The 24,425-nt window shown below is 46.4% G+C and overlaps 1 long non-coding RNA gene across 1 annotated transcript in view; it reads left to right on the forward strand.

The window, feature by feature from the left end:
- LOC125940071 (uncharacterized) overlaps window positions 1-12,008 on the forward strand; it is a 32,382-nt gene extending 20,374 nt beyond the window's left edge. The window contains exons 4-5 of the long non-coding RNA XR_007463315.1: window positions 1,564-1,689; window positions 11,884-12,008. This is a non-coding gene — a long non-coding RNA (uncharacterized LOC125940071). The remainder of the gene's footprint in view (window positions 1-1,563; window positions 1,690-11,883) is intronic.
- The last annotated feature ends 12,417 nt before the right edge of the window (window positions 12,009-24,425 follow it).

Here is a 24,425-nt window from a genome sequence, read left to right on the forward strand (position 1 = left end):
TGCGCTGGGGCCGAGACAAGAGTGGTTTGGCTTTCAGGGGAGTGAGGGGCTTGGTGTAGGATGCGTAGTGCTTGTTTTGAAATACGACGTTTGATATAATTGCTGATTGCCGCGCGGGAATCGTTCACGATGGTGTGGCAGCCCGGATCGAGGGTGGTCAGGGCGATGGCCACTCTCTCGGCTGTCTCGACGTTGTGGGTTACGATGCTGGCGGCATGTTTGAGCGAGCCGCCTACTGTGGCAGCCACCGCGAAGCGGTGCCCGTCTTGCCAGTTCCTGTGAGGGTGAGACGCTCCAGATGAGACAGACGCTGTGCTGTGGTGGTGAAATAAGTAAAATAGGATTTTTAGTTGATTTTGCCCTCCATTCCCCCTTAAATGTTCTCACACTGAAATATTAAAAGTGCGAAGCAACACTCATATCATAAGAAGCCAACAAGCAATGACACTAAGGACTACATAGGGGAAATTACTTGTACTTGATAATTGAATTAAATAAATGATAAAATAATGGAAAATGCATAAAAACAATTATAGCCGCAGGTGGGGAACGATCCCACGTCTTCGCATTACGCGTGCGATGCTCGTACCATTGAGCTACCGCGGCGCAGTTTTCCCATCGACATTCTGGGGTATTTATGTTTTACAACTAGAACTAACCCTGGGAATGCTAGCCAGTGCCACCACTCAGAAACCTAGGTGGCGGATGTGGAACATCCTTTCTGCCGCAGGCGTCACGAGTACGTGATCTTTTTGGGGGAAGGCAACTGGTCAATAAACCCACATATGCTACCTGAAGGCATCAATGTTGCCGGATTCGAGCCCTCGTTATGTAAGAAGGAGAGCCACACAGGAAAGTGAAGAAAAGGTCCCCTTACGCGTTGCGTAGGGTCCCCTCTTCAGTGCACGCTCGGCAAGCAGATGGGAAGGCGTCGCGTTGTTCGGTCAGCGGCGGAACAGGCCGCTTTCGACGAGAAACACCTTCAACGTCGCCGGAAGCAGGCCCGCGCTCGCCGTGCGGATTCTGCTTTCAAGGCAGCCCAAGCCCAAGCTCGGCTAGAACGGCAGGCACCGGATCCCATGTTAAAAGCCCGTCTTACCGAAGCCCAGCTTCAAAGAAGGGCAGCGAAACCCGAATCCAGGGAGCATCCAATTTCGTGAGTACGACAAGCTTCGCGTGCCCCCCGTGTTCCCGTTAGGGGAAGGTTCTTAAATTTCATTCGTTTTTTTTTTGGTGTAAGAAAAAGCTACACGTGCAACGTCACTCGCAGCGTTCCTCAACATGCGAGCGTTTTGAGGCAGCTTGTAGCTTCCGGGAGCTGTTCCTTCTGCTCAGCCGCATTTGTCTTGCGTCCTGTTTCACGCCAATAATGTCCCACCCACGTATTGTTAGAACACTTTCCGAGGAATCAAAGCGTAACGCTAAAACTTTCTGTCATTTCAATGCTTCGTTCTTCGGACGAAACCTTTACACATTTTTTTTAAGTGGCGATAACCCTGAAGTCGTGATTCAAGATTTAAAACGAGAATGTGGATTTTCGCGTGTTTTCTTTCTTCTTCACAGACACATACGGCTGTCCAAGGTTACACGACTGTGCCGTTGCTTGCCTCACGGAACACGGGGCCGCTTTTGCAGTTTGTGGCCGAAATCCACCAAACCTCTGTTACTGCTACCTGAATCGACATTAAGGTGAGCAACATACGGTTGCAGAAAGCAATGAAAACATTCGTGCGTATTTTACAGCGAAGCTGGTAATTGCGACTAGAAGCGCCCAAAAACATTATATGAGAGTTTTCACGGTTTTCCAAAAAATTATATCACACACTATGTTAATTATAAAATGAAATGAGTTCATTTTCAGAAATGTTTTACAAATATATGGAGGATGGGGGGGGGGAATTCTCGTTGGCAAATTGACTAGGCCAAAGTCCCATATGAAGCAGCAAACTGCCGGCAGAACACTGGTTACAAGTAACAATAATAATAAAAATATTAATCATTTAGGCAGATGTCTCAACCTTAATTATGAAGTTTTAAAATAATATATTTATAGTGGGTATGAAAAGATCACAGGCGCAAACTGGCAAAGACATCTTGCCCTCAAAGCCCAATAGCACTGCACATTTCGGAAGGTTAACAAAGCATAACACGACAGGGCATAGGTTACAGTGTAAATAATCAAATAAAGAATACTAACTAAATATATCAATAGAATTTCCGAAGAAAATCTGCATTGCGTTGGAATAATTAAGCGCAATGACAACACTTGGCGGTGGAATTTTACTCAACTACAGCAAATATGTATCGCAGATGAAGATTTATCTTCAATTTTCAATGTGGAGAGGATAAAAAGCGAAGTCGGGACAGTCTAGCGTAGCATCTCAGTGTCGTAATTCTTTCGTTTAGTACTTGTCATTGTTCTGAAAATATTCCGTTGTAGTTTGCGAAGTGTCGATTTGAAGCTGCTTAAGAAAGCAAATTTACCTGACTTTATTTACTTCCTTCTGGTATGCTGACAGTAGGCAGTAATGGAAAAGGTTATGCACGTTAAGTATACCGATCATTTCGAATAAACTTCTTGCGGGGAAGTTGTATGGTTTATTTCAAAGTATTCGTACATTTTTTGTTTCCTAGAGTCGATTAATGCAATTATTGTTCGGTTAGGATGTTTCCTCAACAAGACAGTTTCGGGTGCTATCTCCCTTTTTCACGCATACTCTTAGGCGCGATAGGCAAGCAAATTCTGAATTGTGTGTGCGCCAATTTTTGGGGAAATTCTCCCTTCCTCGGCCCGTATAGGGGCGTTATCAGAAGTGCTTAAACATTTACCCTACTCTTCTTGAAGGACTAAGAACGGCAGATTTCTTATATTTAAAAAATGGAGAGTAATAGGGAGCACAAACTGAACGTCTTTGTGTGTTTGGGTATGTATTATTTGCGTGCATCCAAAATAATTATTGGCTAGTCGTTCTCTTCTAATTTTAATGGTGTATACGACATACGTACTTGCTTTTTCCTAATCACCTCGATGAACTATGCGAGGCACGGTGTTTACGTTTCGTTGAAGTAGGGAGCACGTTGCGAGTGACGAAGGGTAAATGCTTAATATTTGCAGCTTAATTACGGCCTTTCTAGAATGTTGCTTTGTGAACTGGTCCAGAGTATCCCACCATCGTTATACGCAATGTGTCTCAGAGTCCTAACACACCTGTACAAGATAATAGCTTTGAATTCAGTGATAATGAGGGAAACGATAAGTTTAATGGGGGCGAAACTTTCACGTTACTGACTATACATAAAAGCATTGCAAAGCGAGAGAGAAACAACTTTATTTACAGCATAACGAATTCGTTAATTGCAACTAATTGCTCAAACGGCTTTTTCGCCCAATTTTCCTACGTACATCATTAGGGCCTGTAGTTGGTTCACTCCGTGTCTTCAGTGAAACAAAATTAGACACCTTGTTTATGTTTGGTGGACACAATTGAGCCGCACGTTACGGGCAATGTGTAAGAAAAATTCGAAAGTGTGTTGGTAAAGTCGGGCATTTGAAATAACTTACTTACAGGGGAATTTCCTCGACACAATGTCCGCGGGAACCGGAAAATAAATGTTTCATTCGCAAATTCTATTATCCAAAGCAAGCTGCAAAAAGTATTAAAATACGCAAACTCGGTGAAAGACTCGGTGAAAAAAAAATCACCGCATATCCACGAAGTGAATCATGATGAGTGGGGCGAAGCAGTGCGGCGTGTTATATGTGGCGATATATATGCGGTGTGCGATATGTGGCTGCATTGCAGGGGCCTTGCCGGCTAACCAGGAATCTTTGCACGTCGAGCAAACCACGTACTCACTGTGCTAACCACCGGGGAACTCTTGCTGCAGCCCTGCGACGGCGTTTACTCCCGACTGTTCGTTTCATATGTTGCCGATTTTGGTCAAAGCGTTGTCGAACCACAGGCATCAAACACCTTGCAGCTGTGCCCGAAACTGCGATCGTGGAAATAGCGCTTGAACCGCGCGTCGGCGCCTCCTGTCTCCGGCAGACAACGCCTCTGGCGTTTAGCCGCTGCTTCCCTCGCTTTCGCGTCTGGGGTAGCAGCTTGTTGTCGGCGTTGCCACTTTACCGCCGCTTCCATCGCTCTCGCCTCCGGGGTAGGTTGCTGTCGGCGTTGCCTGCGAGCCACCGCTTCCCGCGCCCTCAAATCAGGGTCCGCTTGGCGTTTTTGCCGCTTTGCCGATGCTTCCCGCGCCTTACGTTCGTCCAGGGCAGAGATTGTGTGGTCTTGAACTCCATGTCTCCATACACAGCAGCGCCATCTCGTGTACAGACGTTGAGCCGCTGCATGCAACGTTTCATCCATGACAGACAGATGGCGTGGTAGTCGATGCGAGCATAGGGTGCCTCGATGTCCAGCGCCGCCGTCCAGGGTGGAGACAACCCCGCTGGCGCCGCCATATTGAGTCACACGAGCTGAGACTCAGCAACGCTTGCGTTCATAAATAGTGTTACTCGCGGCGCACTTCCAAGTGCTTTGCCTTGATGAGGATTTTTTTATCGGTATCGCATCTGCACATCTTTATAACCAATAGCCGTCAACTCGTCGAAGGTTCAAGACGTAAATGTATGGCGCCGGGAACATGCCCCAAGTTGCCTAATTCAAGTTACATTTAATATGCCGTGTGTATGTTTGAAATACGCACTATTTTTTTTGCACTTCGATGCTTGGTATATAAGGTTTGCGACCGCCTGTGTGTGGAAGTTTTTCTTTTTCGCTGTTGTATTTTGGTTTACACGTAACGCCTCCTTTACCGTAGCCAGCCACTCGCGCACGGCGGTTAGATTCCCTTGCGTTGCGCGTGCTCTTCGCGTTCGTTGCAATTATTTGACGATATCTACGCGCAATTTTGCTTTTTTTTCCCACAAAACTGTGTGCTGACAGGATTAAGCTGGTGTAAAAATAACTGCGATGTGAAAATAAGGTTTAGTTATAGCTATAGAGAAACATGTAACGTAACTTGTCTGTGTCAACTTTGCGTAGTACACACAAGAAACCAAACGATGCACAAAATACATTTACTTATAATGTCTAGTACAATCAATCAGGAAAGAGATATGTACATGAAAAATTATATGTACTGTGTGGCGCCTGAAGGTTATGTTGAAAGACGAGATAAAAAAAAAATTCGCAAGGTAGGCTCGACACACAATTCGGGATAGTGAGAGTTTTTTTAATTTATTCATTACATGGGGGGGGGGGGTTCAAGTGAGTACATCTACCTTATTACACACAATATAAATCGAAAACAAGAATGCAAACAAGAAAACGCAACCGCGGGTAATATTAATCAAGATATCCGGCCAGAATACATCAGCTACCATCGAATACGTCGCATCAGCCAAACACATCGATGGAGAGTACAGAACATTTTATAAATAACCATTACAACACTGATAACTACATTGAAAAAATAAACAACACTGCATACCTATCGCGTACAAAAATCGTAAATGAAACTAAGACAGTCAAATACCGATTAGCAATGTTTTTCACTTCGAAAATATAGTCCATGATGATGTAGGGCTGTTGACTTTAACATACGGCGCCCATCCTGTCGATTTCCCTCGTACTGCTCCTCTTCAAAGTGTTTCTAAGTACAAGTAAAACAACAAAAGTGATTATTGATATAAAAGTTGCCTTGTAAATACAGAGAACCCATTACAGTGCTTAAAAATAAATGTTCCCAGAAGTAATGCTGTATTACCTCGCTTCACACGTTTCGAAGAAATGCACAGGCTACAATAGACACCATGCCAGAAAGCGCCGAAACATTTTGGTCCCATGATGCCCCTTAACTCTACTACACCTGGGCATACCGTGCACAGGCATTTAAAGACCGTCACAGTACCCAGTACGATCGGGAATGAGCACGAATGACCATCGGCTTACGAGCACGACGCTACAAATATATTCGTCTAAAAAATAAGCTATATAACGTAACAACCTTAGATCCGCAAGATATCTGCTGAGAATAGAGAACATCACAATGCTTCGCTTGCCACGTACACAACAGCCGCTCTCCCCAGAAGAAGCACTGCGGTCTTTAGTCCCAAATAACCAGTAGCGAAAAAAGAAACTGAGGGAAAAAAAGAAACAAGAGACACACGATGTGTGCTTCCCGTGAAAAAGTAAAATAGGTGGTTTACAAGACGATTTGTAGCTAATGTAAGGCTATTTCACGGCGAAGCATTTTCATCAGTTCTTAAAATAAGGGTACTACTCGCAAAGACAGTACCGATCAAAACGGCAAAAGCCTATGCGACGCGCGCTCGCAAACCATAGGCTACTCAGCATCGGTGCAGTGCTTAGTTCGTGAGCGAACGTAGGTAGGTACGTGAGCGAGGATCAGAGAATACTTTCTTATTTAAATGAAAAACACGATGCAATAGTGTAAACTTTCTTGACACTTACCTCGCAAATGTAGGAGCTATCCGTTGCCTTCCAGTGATACCGCTTTACTTGGGCTTCCCATCTCTTTCTTCGCTCTGGGTCCCAGGGGAAGCGTAAACAACGAAGCCCTTTACGCGTCGATCCGGTGCACTTGGGAACACAACAGCCCGTCATGTGGACTCGATACACTTGACAAGCTTGTCATTCATGCGGCTGAACACTGTCCAGCAAGTAGAAGCGTTAGCGAAGCATCTGCGCGCACTGTGTCTCGAACTAAGCACTGGCACCAAGCACTCGCAACCGCTCGCTGTGACTCAAGATGGCGTCGCAGCAAGAAAGCGGCGGCGCGGGTGCGGTCAAAGGATGGCACCACCCTGAACGGCGGCGCTGGCATCGAGGCACCCTATGTGAGCTCGGAAGACGCCGGAGGGACAAGGCTAGACACTAAGGAACTTGCGCCGAAAACGGCAAATGGTCATGTGGCGTCGAGCAATACTGCTCCGCATAACATGTTATGCGGAGCAGCATCACTCGGGCCCATACGAAGCGCCAACGCATATTTATTAACAACGAGGCTGTTTGAGCCAGCCGTAAAACGTGCGCGTTACACGAAAAGCCAGCCGCGCCGTGGCCATGGCAACCACCAACCACCTCGCGGAACGTCGCGGGCTATGATCGGCAGAGAGAAGGAGAAAATGGGAGAGAGAGAAACAAGTTTTAGCAGCTCCAACGAGGCAACGCGCTTAAGTGCTGCCGGCGCCAACAAGTTTCCCCGCATTAGCGCCGAACGCTCGCGGTGTCGGTGACTGCAGGAGGTGCCTCTGGCGGTGGCTCGACCGAGCTCCCACCAGCTGCGCGCTACTGCGCATGCGCCGTGACGTTATCCCGGCGTTTCGTCATCCCGTCGTTTCGGCGTTCCGCCCATACACTGTGCATAGCTTTCGCCCCACATCCCCTACGTGTGCTCGGACTGCACGTGCTTCGCGAGGCGTTCCCCGATGCCATGGACTACGAGGAAATGCTTATACACTTCGATTAACTTAGTATCACTTGGCATTGCTTTGTATACCTTCACATCACTTCGTATAGCCACCACCAGCTAGGAACCGATCAGCTCCGCTGTGCCTTTAGATTTGCGCCACTAATGCAAGCTACCCCGATTTTTTCAGCAACTTCAAAATAAATCGTCAGTTCGCGCGGAAATTTCTTGTCAATCGGGCGCCGACACCACAGGCACCAAAAGTCGCTATACGGGAGTCATTTCACGCTTACATCTACTCTCGATCCCAGCAGAGCCAGCAGCTAGGTTCCCCAGGATCGTGTCCGCATGTAGAAAAATAAACTATCAGCATACCTTTAACTCCATGTGCGTGGTGGTTTCTCGCCAGTTGTTCCTTATCACAGGTACAGTGTACTAGAAGGCTTTGTAGTGGGCTCAGAGGAGGGCGCGGGCTGATGGGTTGCATGTTGCCACCGAGAGGGGTGCAGCAAGACGCTCTTCTTGAAGCTTCGCTCCGGAACACGGCGGCTACCGAGCGGGCAGCGTTACTTTTACCATTTCACTTCGATGTAAACAGCCGGTTTCTGCACTGCCGACCGGGCAATTACTTGTAGGATACCCCGATACTTTAGCAGGTGTAAAAAATTGCTATTCTCCGGACCACTGCAGACGGCTCGCGGAAGATTTCACGTCGTTCCCGTGTTGATGTTCAATGACTGCGCAGTTTGTTCTTACAGTCATTACGCTTCCGCGGGAATTTTAATTTGCCTATGTCAGTGCCACAACCTAATCATACGGAAAGGGTTGACTCGCGACCTTCGTCATGCCCTTTCCTCTAACTGCATCGGGTTTGACTGTTAAACTGCCGTGGTACATTACGCTGCTGCAGGAAAGTAAACTTGTCAAGTGCTAGCATAGGCTTGGATGCCAATTAGTTCAGTAATAAGGATATGCAATCTGAAATGATTTGTCTGCGGCACTCGCGCATGCTCCCTTTTGAAAGACCGCTGCCTTACAATACAAAGCATAAGAGTAAATTGGTCGAAAGAAACCAGCATTCTTTAGAGCATGTATAAACACTTTATTGTCAGTAATAAATACAACACATTTTGTCCGGCACATCTTGCAAAAATGTCGCAGAACAGCATGCAGAAGCTAATCAGCATCCCAAACGACCCCCCCTTCCCCCCCTGCTGCATATTTAGGGCCGGTATTTTGTAGCGATGCCTTTAAAGTAATAATGCCTTTTCGCGCTTATCGCGCTTTGTCAGTGGTCCGAGCGACGGTCCGCTCACGATATCAACGTTGATGACGTGAGCGGACCGTCGCTCGGACCACTGACAAAGCGCGATAAGCGCGAAAAGGCATTATTACTTCAAAGGCATCGCTACAAAATAGCGGCCTAGCTTAGGTCTCATCTGTCGGAGTTGTATTGTGTGCTTGTTGCTTCGCTTCGCTGCATTAACTCCTTTCACGAAGTGCGGCCGAGAAGTTAGGTGCAAACTGACCACCTTCGTTGTTAGTTCAGCCGCGTGTTCGCTGCAACCAGGTTAGGGAGCATCGTGGGGATGGCCCCTTCGGATAGCAGGGGCCTTCCGCGAGGAATGCGTATTTCTTTGCCACCAATTACATGCACATAGTCTCTTATTATATGGGGTGTCCCAACTACCATGTACTAAACAAACATATGCAAATACCACGTAGCTCGACAGAACCAAGCTAATGTTGCTTGCCGCTGCTTGGAGATACTCACATTATTTTATGCATTCCGCCTGATTACTCAAATATTATAATTGCATTAAAATTGTCAATAAGGCAATTGTAGAGCACCATGAAAAACGGCTTATACAGCTTTCTGTTGCTCAATACATGCTACAGAAAAGTGCCTTTCCGAGAGTGAAAGAAGCCCGCGAATACACGCAAAACTGCCGCGCAACTGGCCGCTCGAGGCACATTGCGTCTATTCGCCGGCTCCTTTCACTTTTATGTAGCAAGTTTTGAGCAACAGAAAGCTGTAGCGGAAGTTTTTCATGTTGCTCTACAGTTTTCTCATTGACACTTTTGATCTAATTATAATATTGGCGATGTTGCCGAATTAAGACTAACTATAAAATTAGGTGAAATGCCACAAATAATCTGAGTATCTCCAAGCGACGGCAAACAACGTTACCTTGGTTCTGTCCAGCTACGTAGCATTTGCATATTTTAAAATCTTGGTGCATTATAATTGGAACACCCTGTATATCAGGGCACCAAATGTAGCTCGCATACCGCACATGTTTCATGCAATAATTTATCTGCACGGTAAAAGTTCCGTTCCCACTACTGTCTTCGTTGTTCTTCTCGTGGAACATTGAATAAGGATGGCTTCAGTGAGTCTTTCACGCGGCTGTACCCCGTATGGCAGTCAGGGCGAAACAATAGTTGCGGTTACCGTTAGACACTTTCGCCTAGCCGGGACAGACGTCTGTAATGTGAGCGACACGCTGCAGGAAGGTGCTGCAGCGCCTCTAGCGAGCGCATTTGCAGGCGACAGCGGCCGCGTCAGTGGAGAGCATAGGACGGATGGGCCAGTGAGCCCACTAGAAATCTAGTGAGCCCACTACAGTGAGCCCACTGTAGCACAGGTGTCACAACGGATTATGGATGCTCCATTGTTATACCCCTCGCCACCGCCGAAGCGTTTTATTGCGATAGCAATTATATGGACACTTCAACAAAATTTCTGCCGTCGCCGTCGCCGTGAGGTTCCGTATAAAGTCCAAGGGCAATAACATCGTCGCCGCGCGCCGTATGTGCGAGTGAAAGCGCGCATCACGGAGAGCGAACGCAGGGCGGAAAGCAAACGCGACTCCCGTCGCGCGAAAGGCCGGGGGGGTATGGGAGGGAGGGAATCGGGGCGACGCTGTGCTGCGGCACCAAATGCGTATCTTGCAACCGGGCGCAAGGGGAACTGGTCACTCAAACTCCCACGCGAAAGCAAGAAAGCGGGAAGGCAGCGCGGGAGGGAGGGAGGGCAGCTTCTACTCAGCCAACAGCTGTGCTTTTACTTTGCCCTGCTCTGGTGGTCTCCCGCACCATCTCTTAAAAGCGATCTCCACACGGCTCTGACCTTTGTATGCGCTGTGCATTCGCCGCTCAGTTTCCGTTGGAGCTATAAACCGCACGAACCTTCGCTCGCTGCGGTGGCTGCGCTTGCTGCCAGCGTTTTGACAGTCGTTGTCTGCGGTCATTTAGTGTGATCTATTCATGTTTGCTTGTGCGCGCTGACACCACGCTTGTTATTTCAGTTAGCAAGCGAATGTGTACAAGTTTATGTAGCCGATAAAACTACTATCCCTCCAGCCGAATAGCTATCTACTAATTTGCTATCGCAATTGATGCTTCGCCTTTCGGGCGAAACTGCGACATTTTTCACAAGCATAGTTGGCGATAATCGGCGCGATAGTCGCGATAGTCGGCGCCGACACGTCCCACGAATCGTTGTGCCTCTTTGTCTCGTGACGTAGAGATCGCGCTAGCGCTGTTATCGACAGTTGCCCTTTGGACTCGCTATGGGACGGACGATCGTTTGACCACACTTTCCAGGATCCGGACGTCAGGATCCTGTGATGCCGTGCAGTGTGCCGCGGCTATGAGAGCTGTGGTTCATACGCTAGTCTATGACGATGGGGCAGACATGGCCCAGAAAACCCGCTACTTGGCCATTGCGGCTAGCGAAAGCAAGACGCCCGTGTCCTTGCTCTTTAACGAACATGCCGAAGATCCTCAATATTGTCAATAATGATAATAAATTCACTATAGCAATACTCTTTATAGCAGACCCACCTTAGTCACAGCTTTTCTGGCTTCCATTTTCAGAGTAGTGGAAGGGCTATGAATTTGTTTATCTTAATTTAAATAAAGGCAATGTTATAACATAGCATGTTGCATCATATTATTTCAAACTAGACGAGCTGAAAGTTAGCGGCAGTCCTAGCTTAGCTACACAGTTGGCAGCACCTGTTTTACCGCTGACGGCTATAAAGAAAATGTACATGTAACCCGTATTATACCGCGGTCGCTCGATCTAAACGCGTGTCGTTGTATTACACACACACACACACACACACACACACACACACACACACACACACACACACACACACACACACATATATATATATATATATATATATATATATATATTTATATGTTATCAGACAATTATGCAACTGCGATAATACCGTGAGCAGAAACGCGGAGGACGCCCTGCAGCGTTCGCCTTTTTCACTCATGTGGCGCAAGCCATCGAACATTGCGCGTCGTGCCTCCGCGTCTCCATTCGCCATGCCACGTTCGTCGTGAGAGTTCGCTCTATAAAGAAGCCGGTTAACGGCAAATCTCCAGGACCAGTACAGATATGACTCCATCGTTTTCTCGTTGCAGGCTCTGCTTGGTGATAAACGCACTACTCACTCGCGCCAGACACCGGGGTTATGTAGCGACTATCACATACGAATCGGATCAGACTGAACGAAGTTACAAGCATGCAGTTTCAAGCTTGCACTTCAGCGAGGTATACCGGGAGCAGTATGACCTACAGTGTTGACGTCAAGAGTTTCTAAACGCTAATCTGTAGAGATCAGTGTTTCTAAAAGAAGCACGGTGACAGTTGCTACTTCTTTTGAAATAATTAAACTGACAAGATACCTGTGCATATCATCTTTCAGACTTCATAATTGCTGCACTTTTCTATCTTTTACGTCATCACGTCTGCACTTTTGAAGTACTGTGCGCAGCTATGGCACAGCCACAATAAAGCGAAATAGATAATAACAGATTTGTACGCAATTATATGTTAAATGAGCCAGGGATATCAAATAAAGAACACCCCTGGTACTGGTTCTTCTTGGTGCTTCTTCATGCACACATCATGGTGAAGGTACTATAATTTTGTTGCAGTCATATAGTGCAGTCTGACGTTATTTCAACGCAGGAGACGACATCGACTGAAGATTGCATTTTTCACTTCATACGAACAGCATGATGCGCACACCATACTGATAGATACAAACATAGCCCCCAGAAAGTGTGTGAAGTACCCTAAGAATGCTAACACATTAAAACATTTGCAATGCGCTCGTCGTTTCTCCAATTAGTACTTGTGAAACACCCGCTTGAGGGGCTCAGTGGCAATTTTACCTCTGATCATGATGTAATACGTTCAATTTCTGGTCACTTGGCCAGCAATCAGATGGACTCGAATACGAAATCACTAGCTTGATAAACAATGAGTGCCCATGAAAGAGCCACGAGTACTGCAAGTTAAGAATTTTCAATCCCTACGGCATCTGCCGTTCTCCTCGAGAGTGGAAGGATACAAAGCTAATCACTTGCTGTAACCTAAAAAAAGGTCGAGGTGTGAGGATTTTTAATTGCTTGAATGAAAACACCTAACGGTTTTCTGTGGGCTTGTCGTTTGTCCGCTTATTACTACTGAAACTCTCACAAAATGCATTCAGTAGCCACTTTATGTGTTAATGTGAGGTGATAAATCTTTAGCAGGCGATTTTTGGCCACTTGACAGCATTCAGAGGGAGCATCATACAAACTCACTAGTTTGATAAGCAATGAGCGCCTTGACAGAGCCACGAGTACTCCAAGGAATGAGATTTCAATCACTACGGCATCTGTCAGTCTCCCGGAGAGTGGAAGGATACACACCGAATCACTTGCTGAAACCTAAAACAGGTCGAGTTGTGAAGTTGTCTTATTGTTTGAACGAAAAAGTCAAATGGTTTTCTTTGGGCTTGTCATTTATTCATATAGTACTAGTGAAACTCTCATCATGGGCATTCAGTGGCCACGTTACTTGTATGTGATTTCATGAATCAGAATTTTTGGTCACTTGGCAGCATTGTGATAGAGAGGAATATAAGAACACTAGTTTGATAAGCAATGTGGTAACATTAAACATCCACGAGTGCTCTAAGTTCTGAGTTTTCAATCATTACATCTGTCGTTCTCCTGGAGTGGAAGCATTCACACCGAATCACTTGCTCAAACATAAGGCGTGAGGTTGTCTCATTGTTTGAACGAAAACATGAAACGGTTTTCTGTGTGCTCGCCATTTGTCCTTTTAGAACTACTGAAACTCTCACAATGGGAATTCAGTGGCCACGTGAATGATAAACGTGAGGTCGCGAATCCTAATTTTGGCCACTTGGCAGTATTATGGTAGAGCGGAATACAAGAACACTAGTTTGATAACGAATGTGTGCAAATTAAAGAGTCATGAGTACTTCAAGTTATGAGTTTTCAATCATTACGGCATTTGTCGTTCTCCTGGAGAGTGTAAGGATACACACCAAATGACTTGCTGAAAACTTAAACAACTCGAAGCGTGAGGTTGTTTCATTGCTTGAACGAAATCATGAAACAGTTTTCTGCGGGCTCGTCATTTGTCCGTTGAGTACTACTGAAACTCTCACCGTGGACATTCAGTGGCCATGTTTCTTGTGAACGTGAGGTCGCGAACCATAATCTGGAGTTTTGAAGCAACAACAATGTTTCATAAGCAAAATTTGCACATTAAAAAGCCATGAGTACAGCAAGATATTACTTTTCAATCACTACAGCATCTGTCCGTCTCTTGGAGTCTCCAAAGTATGCACACCGACTCAATTTTAGAAACCTAAAATAGGGTAGGCGTGAGGCTTTTGCATTGTTTAAATGAAAAAGTCAAGATGTTTTCTATGGACTCCTTGATTGTCCATTTTGTACTTCTAAAACACCCGTCGCAGGGGCTGAGTGGACGTTTTATCTGTGAGCGTGAGGTCATGGGCCCCATTTTTAGAAAATCGGCAGGACTGTGATGGAGTTAGAACACAAAAACGCATTTTTATTGGTATTAGATGTACATTACTAATTACCGTAAATATAGGGCTTCCTGCCACATTCTCCCAAGCCCGCTGTTCTACATGGTTTATTGCAGCACTGCCCAGCATCATCCCTCTTCCCAGTATTCCCACCTCTACTTTTATCCTACCCACTATTTAGCCTCTACTTCCCAGTATTACTCATCATCCATTCCGGTCTACTCACCTTCGCACCACCATGCCACCCACTGTTTCGCAGTATGTCCCAGTATCATCACCATGATTACCACCATACCCACGATGATGAGAACAGCTGCCCACCACTGACAGCGTGATTTCCAGGGCCCAGTATGGTCTCCACTGTACCCAATATTATTTCCAGCACCCACCATGGTGATTTTTCTGATAGGGTGCACTCAATCAGAATATTCATGAATGTTTAGCAAAGAAAAACACACAAGCAGTAGTTTCAGCAATTTATTTGAAACAAATGCAGTTTTATTTTACAGAATGGTCACATTCCCAAAAAGCAACCACATGCTATACCCATAATATATCCAACTTACTGTAATTGGACAGCTGTTAACGTGTCCTGCCATTATGTGTGCAAATGTTTCAAGTCTCAAAGTGCGCCCCTTATTTGTAACTTGTCCTTTTGATTTGAACAATTGATAACTTCAACAAATGCTGAATATAGCACCAATGCCACAATGATAGAAGCAAACTACATATTAAAATGGCAACTCCTCGTTGAACAAGAAAGTTTATACCGTACACTTCCGTAATCTGACTCCGGTTAATTGAACTTTTTGGTTAAATCGATCCTGACCTAAGGCCCCGGCCGGCGCGCATGAGCCCTGGCTGAGGCCAATGGGCGCCGGCCGGGGCCTTAGAATGTTTAGACCCATAGCCGGGTCCCTGTCGGCGCCAACTTCTATTGGTCTAAACATTCATTACCTCGATCCTAAAACTGGCATTCGCCAGATAATCCAAACTTCACCATACCGCAAGCATGCACCTGGTCCCAATAACGACCCCTTTTAGTGGCAGCGTCTGTCTCAGCAGAGCTTAGGGGACAGTGAATGCGTCAAACAAACGTCATCTCCCGTCAGAAACGCCTATTTTAGACCCACCCTAGGAAGATTTCAAAGCAATAATGGTAGCTCACAATGTCTCATTATGATATTTACCCGATATTAACGGGCGCCTTTTTTTTTCGAAGGAAATAAAGCCAAAAATGGCCTGGGGTCTGCAATCGAATGCGAAACTAAAACAGCGTTTGCTACATTCATACGCTCTACCACATCGCACGGCTGTATCGCGGCGAAGCTGACGTTACAAAATCGGCGGTCATTTTTTTTTAATCCGGTAGGCATTAGGTTTCTACTTTGGTTCGAATTTTTCAGTAATTTCTACTCAAGTTTTTTACTTTGGACAAAGAGAAAGTTGGCTAGCGTTTGTTCCAGAGGCGTGTTAAACTCAATCACTTCCTGCTAAATAAATCAGCGCTGTTTGAGAATTTTTTGCCTTGTTTAATTCGAGCCACCCGATTGTTTGATCAACTTCGTCATTCTCGTCAGGTTATAATTAACCAACGAGGTTTTTTACACCTCCTTGTAATTAACGAAAGTCGACTGTAGAAATCCCATGATGAGCACCAGGAAAGTTGCCTATACTGCCTCACTGTTCTTATAGTCTTGCTCAGGTTGTGAAAAAGCATGGAAAAATTGGCTCACACAATGTCCACAAATGTTCAGTAGCAGAGCCAGCCTTCCACCTTATACAGTCTTTACAGTGTTGCTATATCACCATTTGCTTAGCCTCCCATTCCCTAAAAAGTCACCGCTATAAATAAAATGTCCTGATTCACATGTTTCCTTTTTTGGCATCCAAGCAGTGTTTATTGTCGATTATTATTGCTTTCTGTAACCTAACCTGTATGTTAACACTGTACTATATGGCAAGCTTACTGAAAGGCAAAAAAAAAAAAAAAAACTATCAGCCCTTCAACTGGGGTGGAGATGGAAGACCAGCGAAGCTGTACTATAGTGGGAATTATGTATTTCCACTTATGACTATTAAGATGTGATGGTGTAATTGGTTATTTGAACTATTAAAGAATGATAAACATATATGATCCGGTTATGTTCATTTATTTAGTGACCACAGGGACCATGGCCTTATGGTCGCTACGGTACACCGCCATAGGTTGTACGGCAAAGGTTGGCACGTTCTTCATAAACACGTCACAGACCCCGCGCGCGTTCGGTGCGAACGCGTGCAAAACGCCGCCGCCGTCGACAATAGTTGTTGACGTTGTTTGTGTGACCGCACACAACCATTGTCAAAACGCTGGCTACGTGAAGGAACGGCTAAACGCCGTTGTCGACATTGTTAGGCGGGCGAGGGCCCAGAGACAGTCAGCGGCACAGGCGGCAGAGGCCGGCAGGGCTGCACGCATGCGCCGCAGTGGGAGAGCGGGCACGCACACGCAGTCTACGGTGCCTATATGCCCTCCTCGCCCACAACGCCCCTTCCACTGGGAAGTCGCGTTTGCTCTCCGCCGTGCGTTCGCTCCCCGTGCAAGCGCGCGTCCCTCGCCCTTCGCGCGCTTTCACTCGCACATACAGCATACGGCCAATGAGAGTTCTTTTCTATTGCCGGATGCGATCATCCAAGAGTGAGCCCTTAACAGCTTCGCTGTAAAAATCCGACAGATCCCACACCCTGTGGGAATCGATGTTATGCGAAGCAGTGTGCGGGACGCCTACCAAGTTAACGAAACGAGCATGAGAGCACCAAGACGTAGGCGGATCTTTCATGACCTACATGACACGCATGTCATGACATTCATGAGTCGTAACTTCAAATCCGACACCGCAACGAGCAACCGCGTAGCCCACTACAAAACAGGGAGTCATACCCGTCTAATATGCCACTCCCCAGGAGGTAGAGGTGAGTTTAAAGTGATGCCGTTCGGGTTATGTAATGCCTCGGCTACATTTAAACGTATGATGGATGCTCTTCTTCATGGTGTTAAGTGGCCAATTTGCCTGTGCTACCTCGATGACGTTATTGTCTTTTCACCAACGTTTGCCACGCACCTCGAGCGTCTTTCGACAATTCTTTGTTTTCCGCAAGGCTGGGCTTCAGCTTAATGCATCAAAATGCCACTGCGCCCACCCACTGCGCCCACAAAATACCAAAATGCGCCCACCCCGAGCCAGAGAAAGTTCGCACCGTCAAGAATTTTCCCGTGTCGTACTTGTGCATACCAGCGAGGTTCGATGCTTTGTGGGCCTCTGCTCATACTTCCGCCGGTTCGTATGCAATTTCGATAACGTTGCACGTCCTCTCACAGAACTTCTCATGAAATACGCGGTTTTTGTCTGGGTCGCGGAACAAGCTACTACGTTTGCTAAGCTTACCGTGTGGCTCACTTCATCGCCAGTTCTAGCCCATTTTGACGTGACCGCTCCAACGGAAGTTTGAACTGATTCCAGCGGTCATGGAAGCCCCAGCATGGTTGCGACGGTGTTGCTGCGTACGCTAGCAGTCTTCTGTCCTAAGCGGAGCGTAATTATTCCATTAGTGAACGCGAGTGCCTTGGCCTCGTTTGGGCAGTGTGTAAATTTCGTCCCCACATTTATGGTCGGCCGTTCTCAGTTATCACAGACCATCATGCCTTATGCTGGCTTTCATCCCTAAAGGATCCTACTGGCCGTCTCGGTCGGTGGGCTCTACGACTCCACGAGTACTCATACACAGTTGTGCATACGAGCGGCCATTTGCATGAAGATGCTGATTGCTAGTCGCGCCATCCAGTACACCCACCGGAGCTTCCCGACACCTGCGAGTATACCTGCGTGCTGTCGCTTACGGCGTTTCAGAATATCGGAGATGAGCAACGCTGTGACCCCTACTTGTGAGACGTCATTCTCTGGATGACTTCTGAGACACCTTCCCCTTCTCTGCCTACGTTTGTGCTGCAGGATGGCGTCTTTTACCGCTACAACATGCCCCCTGACGGTCCTTGAACTGCTCTTGGTTATTTCTGCACACATGCGTCAAACTGTCCTCAGACAGCTACATGACACTCCTACCGCGGGTCACCTCGGAGTCTATAGGACGTATGATCGTGTTCGACATCGATTCTTTTGGCCCTGCATTTACCGTTCCGTCTGCCGCTACGTTGCTTCTTGTGAAAAATGCTAGCGCCGTAAGAAAGCAGCAGTACTCCCAGCTGGCCGCCTTCAAAATCTGACGTCCAATCGAAGCCATTCTTTAGGGTTGGTCTTGACTTTCTTGGCCCTTTCCCGCTCTCTGTGTGCGGAAATTAGTGGATAGCAGTCGCTACCGACTACACGACCTGGTACGCGATCAGTCGGGCGCTTCCAACCAGCTGTGCAACCGACGCTGCCGACTTCCTGCTCGAAGACGTTCTACTTCACCACGGCGACCCTCGACAGCACCTCACAGACCGGGGCCGCTATCTCATTTCGAAGGTTGTCCAGGACCGCTTGCACTCCTGCGCTACAAAACACAAGTTGACAACGGCGTACCACCCTCAGACCAATGGCCTCACAGAACGTCTTAATATAAATATCAAAGACATGCTTGCTATGTGTGTTTCCGCCGACCATCATGACTGGAACGCAGCATTTCCCTATAATTCCTCCTGACATGACTCTGCGGATTTTTCTCCGTTTTGTCTATTGTACGGAAAAAATCCCACGCTGCCATTTTACACACTGCTTCCCACCGTTCTTTACTCGTCGTCAGAATACGCCCGTGACGCGATCTTTCGAGCTGTCGTGGCCCGCCAGATTGCACGCCTGCGCCTTACCGCTTCGCAGGAAAAGCAACGACGTTTCTGTGATACCCGCCACCGCGACGCCCATTTCAACCCTGGTGTTATGACCCTTCTTTGGACACCATCACGGCGAATTGGCCTTTGCGTAAAGTTGATTTCACCTTACTGTGGCCCGTACCGGGCCTTGCGCAAAGTGACCGACGCCACATATGAAAGCACGCCCCTCGATTCCACCTTGTGTCGACCTTCCACCTATGCCGTCCACGTCACACGCCTTAAGCGATACCACTCGGACGATCTAGCAAGCACCGCGATGGCGCCTTCGCCAACGGTGGTCGTGTTACCAAGCAATGCTCGAGACAACGCTGAGGACAATACAGAAGACGACGGCGCTCTCTGATGTCGCGCGGTCTGGTTTTCCATCTTGTATGCCTTGTATGCCAGCGGTCGCTTTGTAAATATTCTTTAAATATAGTTTAAACCTCTCTTTCCCCGTAACAGTATAAAGCATACCTGCCAAATTTTATCAAGCAGCTTGCTTTAGGAACAGTTCTTTGAATGAATTTTAAGGTGCTGTCGCACGTCCTGTTTTCGTGAATAATTTCTAGAACTCTTATAATTTGGTAAGTTAAATCATGTTCTTCATTAAAAAGTAAGGGCTGAATCATAAAAATGCAGATATTTCGACAAGGCACAGAAGCGCTTGATTTGCGGCTATGGTTGTACTCCACCCTCATGTGTCTAGTTTAATAAAATTGAAATGCATTTTTCCAGGAACTATATTGCGGGACTGCAGCACACCTATTGCTATTTATTGCCTATTTGATGAGGAAAAATAATCACGTAGATTCAAAACCAGGTGCTATGTATAAGAACCCAACGAATATCTCAATAGTACATAACTAAACACCACATGTAGATCTTTGTTTACTTCCATCGCGTGCAGCGTGAACCTCTAGGTAGGTTTATGCTTGTCCACCGCAAATGTTCTGAATTTATTCTCTTTCAATGTTTACTGCACTTCACCCTTATGAAGGTACGTTGAAATGAAAACACGTATTAAGCGATTGCCGGCGCTTAGCCGTCGAGGCTCGAACCGACCGTGACACGTCCTAACCGCAGGGAGCTAGGCAAATGATGATGTGAATTTTCAAAGCACCTGTCGTGGTTGTTAAGTGCTTTGGCATCCTGGTGCTGTGTATGAGGCTTCGCGTTCTCCGAAACTTATCTGTGGAATATGCACTTACTAATTTTGCAATAATGATACGATGAGCAAAAATAAAATGCTGCGTTAAGGAACTTACTCACGAATGACTCAGACAGAATTAGGTTTAACTTCAATGAAAGGCCATTTCAGCAGAGTTTGTGTGCGTCAGCACGCTTCCTCTTAATATTTACTATATGTCACATGTGACGTCTGCGCTACGCTGCCGTTATCCTTTTCGCCGGCATGTAATAAAAGGTCGATGTTTTTCATGGAAGGCGAAGCATCGATTTCGATAACAAGTTTATAGACAGCTACACGAGTAAGGATATCAGCTTTAACGGTCATATAAACTTGCAAGCATTCGCTTACTAACTGAATCAGCAAGCACTTTGTCACGCTCCCACAGGTAAAAAAGAAAACATCCCACTCGATGACCGCGGGAACTCGCTGTCAAAAAGCTGCAGTCAAGAAGCGCGGCAGCAGCAGCAAGCGAATTGACCTTCGTGCTGCCTCTCGCATCAACGCAAACTAAACGTCGAAAGCCCAGCACATACGAAGCTACCGGCACTGGGCTTACTTTGTACACTTCGCTAATCACTTTGAAGAGGAGGCCCGCGCAGGTGGGCCTTTTCTTCTAGGTGACGCTGCATTGCCACGCGCTCAGCGTGCTTCGTACTTTGCCGGGGGCGCGATTTTCTTCTGCGCCTACAGGCGCCATCCTCCTCCGGCACTCGCTTCCTTCGCGGCTTCAAAGATCCCATCGCTGATTTCACTGGCGGGCCCTATACGTTTGCACGTAAAAGTGTTCGTGAAGGAATGTGTCTGTTATTGTGACACATGGAGTTTTTCTTCAAGAAATTTCACGTATATTAAACATAAAGTTCCCGAATTTCAATATAAAGAAAATCGTGAACAATGGTGGTCAGCTTTATTTTACACCCTTCAAAAATGTATTTGCTGCACTTCCTAAATGGCTTTGTGCTCGAGCATTTTCGCATCAAAGGAATGAAAAGGTTAGAGCATGAGGTAATTATTACTGAAACAAGGAACGTGAGCACGCAATATACGTATCTGTCACTATAAAGTCAAGGATTAGCGATGGTGTCGGTTTTCAAGTCGGTAGAAAGTCTGATAAGCTGCGTCTATGTAAATTTATTCTAAAAAACTTTAGACTACGCATCCTGAAAGGCATCTTTTTGTTGTAGAAAGGAAAGTGTTACAGTTGGTTTGGTTGACGCTGTCCGAATGCAAAAGAAAAAAAATGTGATCCACACAAACCAAAAATTTCTTAAGGCCGAACTTCTGTTACCGAGCTCAGCAGCGTGCCCGTATTAGGAGAAATACAAAACCTGACTTTGGTGACCACAGGAGAAGCAATCGGCCTTTGTGTGAACCCAAAGAAATATGCCAGTGGTCATAATGACGTAGAATTCTTCAGGGCAGAAGTAATAAAAGGAAACTATTTTGAAAGTCCACGAGGTTCTTCTGCACTCTGACAATGATGGTTGTGGTAAAGCCATATATCCAAAAGGACCAGGGGTGCTCAGTCAATATGCATCTGATCAATGCCTGAAAATATTCCTACCTCGTTTTTCAATCAAAGGGTGCCACAGAATTTTCAAACAAGCTGAAATGTCCGCACTTGCGACAGAAGAAAGTATTTGAAGCACCTCGACAAATGGCAAGCGACTTTTCGTAAATAGATACGACACGACTGCGTAAAGCAAAACTTTGATACTTAGAAATAAAATAAATGTCATTCTGTACGTCTGCCCCTCCGCTTTTCTTGTAATTTGATATTTTTATCCTAGTTTACATGCCCTCTTTCATAGTGGTAGTGCAGTGGAGTTGAAAAACATGGGGCTTCTAATCTGAAGGTTGTTAGCTATAAATCTCATCCCGTTACTATATTTTAGGGCTTGGAATGGTGGGTGACACCGGCAAAAACATGCCGAGAGCAAGTGGGCCTATGCTATTCTAGGCGCAGCCGAATTAGGAAGGTACACTAAGCTTCATAAAGACACTCTCACAACAGAACAGGAATTCGCCTCCCTGTTGCAGTATTCATCCGCTACCTCTCTCATGATTCTTGCAATTAACCTGCGAACCCCAGTCCCTGGTGACTGCAGAGCACCTGACCAAAGCGACTGTCAGGCCTGCAATTCGGGCAGAGAGTCATAATGATCTCTGGATCCACACAAGGCGCCACTGCAAACTAAACCTGGACAGCGTTTACCAAGCCAACGCTCTCGAGTGAGACCATCTTCGCAGGGCTCTTTGAGGAATTATCATGTATTGCCTTGCCATATCGTTGGCCTTTGTAAGTTTTGAAGAACTACTGAGACTTATACAGGGCTGACTGCTGGCCACGTTCTGTGCTACTGAGGCCTTCCATATTAGCGAGGATAAAGGGATAGGATTTCTTCATAAACAAATGATGGGCGATATTGACTCGTGTGCTTGTTAAAGCCAAGCTTTCAATGCCTCACTGATTCGTCCGTGAGCGCCGAAAACGCACTACCGGAATGCCAATTTACACAATGGAACTATGTGCGCATCTGCGCACACAATCGTGTAAAACGATACAGTTTACATTCGCAGTTGTGCCGATAAGAACAAGGGGAACTGTATATATTTGCGTTGCATTACGCGCATCACGCAATGCATTCCCGGCCCTCACCATGGGTAGACCGCCGGTGCAGCGCCACGTAATCAACGGCTACATTATCTAAAATAAAGGTGATACAACTTAACGAAATTCGTATTCATTCAACTTCAACGTTCCAAAAATATAATCCTAAACTGGTAATCAAATCACATTTGCATCGCATCGGGTCGCTCAGCATTTCTTGGGTTCGTTGCGTGGTCTTTGACTTTGGAGTTTCATTCAGTTACCATGGGAGAAAACCATCTTTCATTAACAATGGGGTTTTGATTCCTTATTCTTTTCTCGGGGACTGCATTTATCTCGCTAACAACCTGATGTTATCGCACAGCGCAAGAAGCGCCTGCATGATTTCGAACTCACTCGAATGTTATCGTTGATTTATTCTGCTAAGTATGTTCTCTCCGAGCCTTTTATAATTTTATTGTAAGCACGATACGAATTGTGTAGTAGTTTCTGGAAGGTACGCGGGCACCACGATTGTCCCGGAACTTTTGACGAGTCATGTATGACAGCCAACGCGTTAGACCCGCCGATCACCTTTCGACAATGGCTTACTGTATTCGCCGCTATCGTTGTGCTTCAACTGGCACTTCAACTGAGCACAGTTTCCATTATGATGTACCAAGTTGTTTCCAGGATCTTTCTCAACGCGATAGAGTTAAGGGCACCGTGTCGCAGAAAATCCAGCGTCGGCAACCGGCGTGCGATGTCGGCATGTGGCGGAGAAAATCATCCCCAACTACCCCGACCGCGCAGGCCTTCCACGTGGTGCAAGGTTTTGGTAAACGCAAATTTAATTTCTCAGACTGAAATCCGTCAGAAAAATGGTAATTCGGCGTCGGATTCAGCGTGGGATTGTTTACCAATCAGCGTCGGATGGTAATTTGAATGCACGAGAAAACCCAATTCTGCTACGAGGAAATTCAAACACAAACCCCTTTTCCAGCATTTCTACCCGACCTACAGCCGCGTGTTCGGGTTCTTTACTTGCGCAAATGATATCCAGATGGCGCTCGCATCCTCGGTAGGTCAAATTGGGACTTTGCCTGCTAATTCGTTTTGATCGGGCCCCATGTCGCAGAAAATATGGTGTCGGTGTCGGCGTTACCGGCGTCCAATAATGCTATCAGGTTCCAGTCTTAAGGGCGAGGCTTAAGCGTACTCTAGGTTTTTTTTTTTTGATCCTGCGCTTTCAGCTGACAGTGTTTTTGGCGTTGTGTAAGAAAGGCTTTCATTGGTCTTTTTCTAAGCGTCCGATATTGATACGCGCAAAATGTCACGAAGATGATCCATAACCGGAAATAACCGCTCGAGGATACCGCCTTTCAATACACTTGCATTTCCTTTTCGTGCGCATTTGCGGGTTACAGTCATCCGAAATAGTGGTTAGCCAGCAGATGTCCCACGGGTAAGTGACTGCGC

This window comes from Dermacentor silvarum, chromosome 9 (genome assembly GCF_013339745.2).
Source record: "Dermacentor silvarum isolate Dsil-2018 chromosome 9, BIME_Dsil_1.4, whole genome shotgun sequence".
NCBI lineage: Eukaryota > Metazoa > Arthropoda > Arachnida > Ixodida > Ixodidae > Dermacentor > Dermacentor silvarum.